Source organism: Triticum dicoccoides, chromosome 2A, assembly GCF_002162155.2.
Source record: "Triticum dicoccoides isolate Atlit2015 ecotype Zavitan chromosome 2A, WEW_v2.0, whole genome shotgun sequence".
NCBI classification, from domain to species: Eukaryota; Viridiplantae; Streptophyta; class Magnoliopsida; order Poales; family Poaceae; genus Triticum; species Triticum dicoccoides.
This window is the reverse complement of record NC_041382.1, coordinates 71,446,066-71,452,257: the sequence shown is the minus strand read 5'-3', so window position 1 is coordinate 71,452,257 and position 6,192 is coordinate 71,446,066. Positions and strand designations below refer to the sequence as shown.

Here is a 6,192-nt window from a genome sequence, read left to right as displayed (position 1 = left end):
AGCATTAACACATAGTGAATACATGAACTCCTCAAACTATGGTCATCACTGGTAAGTATCCCGATTATTGTCACTTTGGGGTTAACGGATCATAACACATAATAGGTGACTATAGACTTGCAAGATAGGATCAAGAAATCTCATATATTGGTGAAAACATAATAGGTTCAGATCTGAAATCATGGCACTCGGGCCCTAGTGACAAGCATTAAGCATAGCAAAGTCATAGCAACATCAATCTCAGAACATAGTGGATACTAGGGATCAAACCCTAACAAAACTAACTCGATTACATGATAAATCTCATCCAACCCATCACCTAGCAAGCCTACGATGGAATTACTCACGCATGGCAGTAAGCATCATGAAATTGGTGATGGAGGATGGTTGATGATGACGATGGCGACAGATTCCCCTCTCCAGAGCCCCGAACGGACTCCAGATCAGCCCTCCCAAGAGGTTTTAGGGCTTGGCGGCGGCTCCGTATTGTAAAATGCGATGAATCCTTCTCTCTGATTTTTTCTCTCCGAAACCAAATATATAGAGTTGGGGTTGAGGTCGGAGGAGCTCTAGGGGCCCACGAGGTAGGGGGCACGCCCCCACCCTCATGGAGAGGTGGTGGGACCCCTGGTCTTCATCTTTTGCAAGGATTTCTTATTATTTCCGAATAGATGTTCCGTGAAGTTTCTGGTCATTCCGAGAACTTTCGTTTCTGCACATAAATAACACCATAGCAATTCTGCTAAAAACAACGGCATTCCGGGTTAGTTCCATTCAAATCATGCAAGTTAGAGTCCAAAACAAGGGCAAAAGTGTTTGGAAAAGTAGATACGACGGAGACGTATCAACTCCCCCAAGCTTAAACCTTTGCTTGTCCTCAAGCAATTCAGTTGATAAACTGAAAGTGATAAAGAAATTTTTTTTACAAACTCTGTTTGCTCTTGTTGTTGTAAATATGTAAAGCCAGCATTCAAGTTTTCAGCAAAGATTATGACTAACCACATTCACAATAACGCTTAGGTCTCAAGTTTACTCATATCAATGGCATAATCAACTAGCAAGGAATAATAATAAATCTTGACGACAACACTTTCTCAAAACAATTATAATATGATATAACAAGATGGTATCTTGCTAGCCCTTTCTGAGACCGCAAAACATAAATGTAGAGCACCTTTAAAGATCAAGGACTGACTAGAAATTATAATTCATGGTAAAAGAGATCCAGTCAAGTCATACTCAATGTAAAATAACAGTAATGAATGCAAATGACAGCGGTGCTCTCTGACTAGTGCTTTTTAATAAGAAGATGATGACTCAACATGAAAGTAAATAGATAGGCCCTTCGCAGAGGGAAGCAGGGATTTGTAGAGGTGCCAGAGCTCGGTTTTGAAATAGAGATGAATAATATTTTGAGCGGTATACTTTCGTTGTCAACATAACAACCAAGAGATGGCAATATCTTCCATGCTACACACATTATAGGCGGTTCCCAAACGGAATGGTAAAGTTTATACTCCCCCTCCACTAACAAGCATCAATCCATGGCTTGCTTGAAACAACGAGTGCCTCCAACTAACAAGAGTCCCAGGGGGAGTTTTGTTTGCAATTATTTTGATTTGATTTGCATAAAGCATGGGATTGGGCATCCCGGTGACCAGCCACTTTCTCGTGAGTGAGGAGCGGAGTCCACTCCTCTTGAGAATAACCCGCCTAACATGGAAGATACGGACAACCCTAGTTGATACATGAGCTATTCGAGCATACAAAACAGGATATTTATTTGAAGGTTTAGAGTTTGGCACATACAAATTTTCTTGGAACGACATGTAGATACCGTATATAGGTAGGTATGGTGGACTCATATGGAATAACTTTGGGGTTTATGGAGTTGGATGCAGAAGCAGTATTCCCGTTTAGTACAGGTGAAGGCTAGCAAAAGACTGGGAAGCGACCAGCTAGAGAGCGACAACATTCATGAACATGCATTAAAATTAATCGACACCGAATGCAAGCATGAGTAGGATATAATCCACCATGAACATAAACATCATGAAGGCTATGTTGATTTGGTTTCAACTACATGCGTGAACATGTGCCAAGTCAAGTCTTAATTCATTTAGAGGAGGATACCACCCTATCATACCACATCACAACCATTTTAATAGCATGTTGGCACGCAAGGTAAACCATTATAAGATCCTAGCTAATCAAGCATGGCACAAGAAACTATGATCTCTAGTTGTCATTGCAAACATGTTTATTCATAATAGGCTGAATCAGGAACGATGAACTAATCATATTTACAAAAACAAAAGAGGTCAAGTTCATACCAGCTTTTCTCATCTCAGTCAATCCATCATATATCGTCATAGTTGCATTTCAATTGCACGACCAAACGATGTGAATAATAATAATAGTGGACGTGCATTGGACTAAGCTGGAATCTGCAAGCATTCAATAAACAGGAGAAGACAAGGCAATATGGGCTCTTTTATCAGATCAGCAATAATGCATATAAGAGCTACTTCAACAATTTAATCATGGTCTTCTCCTATCGACCCCCAAAGAAAAGAAATAAAACTATTTACACGGGAAAGCTCCCAACAAGCAAAAGAAGAACAAGAAATCTTTTGGGTTTTCTTTTTAATTACTACTACAAGCATGGAAAGTAAACTAGTCAAAAGCTACAACTAATTTTTTTGGTTTTTCTTAAGGTTTATCAAACACACAAGAAGAAAGCATAAAAAGGAAAATAAACTAGCATGGATAATACAATGAAAAAGTATGGGCACCGACATCTAGAAATGAGTGTGTGAACATAAATGTAATGTCGGTGAGAAATACGTACTCCCCCAAGCTTAGGATTTTGGCCTAAGTTGGTCTATGGCCACGGTTGGCCTGACGAATATCCATAATAATAGTTGGGGTCATACTGAGATGCAGCGGATATGCCTCCTAAGCTGCAGCATGGAGACGAGCGGCCTCCGCCCTCCTCTCGTACTCATCTGCCTCCTCTCTAGTAATAACATATCTTCCTTTTGCCCGATACACTACAACAAATGCAGTCAATTATGACTCCCCATTTTGGTCGTTGATTCGTCATATTTATCATTTATTGACCTTTTTTGACCAAATTCAAAAGGTCAACATTTGGCCGTCAAGAACGAACAAACTTGACCTTTTTGGAATTTTGGTCGTAGCTAGACTGATGACCAAAATTTTAGAAAGGTCACTACCCACTTGCCCAAGCCACGTAGGATCTGACGTGGCTGAGCTGACATGGCATTGTTAGTGACCAAATGGAATCATCATAAATTTCATAGCCCAGTCCACCAATCTAGCCTACATGGGCCTGGCCCAATACCTATTTTTTATTGAAATGGTCTGATTTATTTGGACTGATGGATTATTTTCAGAAGCATGCATATCTCACATATGAAAACAATTACAACAGAATACAATATTGCAGATAAATTGTATATTTCATTTCAGTAACACATCACATGAAATACAATACATCATCCATTAACTCCACTACACAGCAAGGTCCAAGGTCCAACAAGTGCACAACAAAATAATGCTACAAGTGCAAGTGCACAACAAAAAGACTCAACAAGTGCACAGGCGCACAACAACATAGTTCTACAAAGATCGGACCAGATGGGCAAATTTTAGTTGATCACACATAACATCAATGAGAAATGAAGCTTCTTCTGCCCTTCGCTTCTTTGGAGTGCTTCAGATCATCCTGGTAATTGGAACAATCAAACATAAGAAAGCACACAAAATATGAGCAAACAAAAGATAAATGGAGGTTTTACATTCAGCAATTAACACAAGACTAAGACATGTTCCCATAGAAATTTCAGGAATTGCAAGATTATTCTTGTGTTAGCTCAACACTTTGTGCAAAAAAACTCACATTAATAACTTCCAACATGAAGAGATGTGAATCATATATCTTTAACACAGTAAAATAAACAGCACCGACATGAGCACCACAACACAACACAGCTCATATACCACCAAACCAAACTCAACACAAACAACACATGCACACAAAGTATGCATGGCTGAAACACAACCTCATATGTAGACTTTAACTTAATTCATGAGTTTGAATCGAAGGAGTAACAATCAGAACCATTTCCTGTAGTGATGTCGACCTTTATTGTTGAACAGGAAAATGCTAACAACTAGTTACAAAGATAAACATAATCCTCCCAGAAGAGTCTTGGCAATTTGCATTAAATATTAACATGGTTGCAAAACTTCAGTTTGAGGGTAGCATGTTTCTTTAGCCTTTACTTGACTGGGATTACAAAATGAAGCACATGAACAAATCATACGAACAAGCAACCCCATGAAGACCGCTCACTTGAATCTTGTTTATACTTTTGTTGCAGATTAAGATGTGGGGGAAGAGTGTTACCTTGATGGGATCTCAGTAGTAGCATACAACCTGGATAGTGTAGACTAACTCCGGAGGAAAAATATTACATTTTCTCGAAGGTGAGATTGAGCTAGACATTGCCAAAAAATCCTTGCATTCACTTGGTTCAGATCTTCCCTATGAGGTGATGAGCATTCCACTGCAGCAAACCAATAGATAAAAATCAAAATACAACCACTTTCATAGAGACAACTACAAGCCAAGTTTAGCTAATACGACTTCTATAGCATGCAAGATGTTTCTTAGATCAACAAAAGTTGGATGAACATTCTAAAATCAATCTAATAACTAGACTAACATATAAAAGCAGATTGAACAAAAACAAGACCAAAAGGTACGACGGGGAACCCTTGAGCGACATATAAAGAGTAGAGTATTCAATGAAGGTCATATTTTCCACAAGACTGATCAAAACAAGAAATATTCGAGTCTACTAATTTAATACTGAATCACATAACATCATAGGAGAAAACAATGATTTTCAAGTTTAACTAAGACATGCATATAGGCTAAGGAATAGTAAGTCATAGCCAAAAGCATTTCGACTTCCATTTATTTGCACCCACATAATCATCATGTGCTCACAGTTCAGATCAGGTTATTAAGTTATGTAGCTCCGCATTGTTGCTGGCCTGACTAAACTCGTCCTCTAGCATACAGGGATATGACAATTTGATTAGGTAAGGATTATATGGATATAAAAGGACATTGCTACAAGGGAAAGCCTGCCGTGGTGTTTGCAGATTATTTGCAGCTGGCACTTATCAACATTATTGACATTGTTTATGACTTGGAAGTCAGTAAGACACTAGCTCAGCTGGTGTAGAGAAATTTATTATGCATGTTTGTGTTGCTACACTGACTGAGGGTTCACATGGAACACTCTCAACTAAACAAGCTTTTTCTCAGTGATGAGAGTATCTACTTGCTCTCTCTATAATCAGTGAGGATTTTGTTCTTACCATGCATGTTCAGGCATAATTATGCAAAATGACTTTGTCCATCTATGGTAAGATACACTAACATGCGTCCGTGCACTACTCATGCATGCCAATAATTTGTTTGTTTGTACACTAGCTGAAAACGGGTGACACAGTTAAGAAAATGGCATGAACATATATCTTCTCTGGCTGCAAATAACATAGCAGCAGATACTGTACTGAACCAACCATTGATAAATTCCCTCAGCGACGCTGGCACCTTCAGAGCAGCAGGTTTTAGTTCCTATAGATAGCAGCAGATTTGGCACATTCAGACATTAATTTGAGCAGCCACAAACACCTTCATCGATCATTAGTGCTCAGAAAGAAAAGAAAGAGACTGACCGATGCTGAACTCTAAGGCGAGGATGGTAGTGAGGATGACCCAGACGGGGCTGCGAACGCATGCATCTCCATTGCCACTGCGAGCGCCGCCGCCCGCCACACGGGCCGATCGTCCGGCTCCTCATCGCCGCCGACGCCAGGGCCATTGGAGCTGACCCAGTCAAGTGACGCGGCTCACCCAGCACCCGCTGGTCCAGCGACAAGCACATCGTTCGCTGCTCCGGTAGAGGTGGCAGTGAACACATCGGTGAGGCGGTGATCCGTCAAGCCCCGCCCTCCGTTGTGACGCGCGCGGTTGGTGCAACAACGATTCTAGGTACCCGCCGCCATCAAGGTATGTTCCCACCGCCGTCCTGGTGACCTGCCGCCATCGAGGTCTGTTCCCACTGCCGTCCTGGTGACCTGCCACCG

General features: G+C 40.7%; 1 long non-coding RNA gene across 1 annotated transcript; it reads right to left on the bottom strand.

Moving 5' to 3' along the window:
• Nucleotides 1–3,644: 3,644 nt before the first annotated feature.
• LOC119358985 lies at nt 3,645–5,715 on the bottom strand. Its single transcript, XR_005172344.1, has 3 exons — nt 5,626–5,715; nt 4,436–4,595; nt 3,645–3,751 (listed from the first exon to the last, which is right to left on the bottom strand). It is a non-coding gene; the product is annotated as an uncharacterized LOC119358985 (long non-coding RNA).
• Nucleotides 5,716–6,192: the final 477 nt, after the last annotated feature.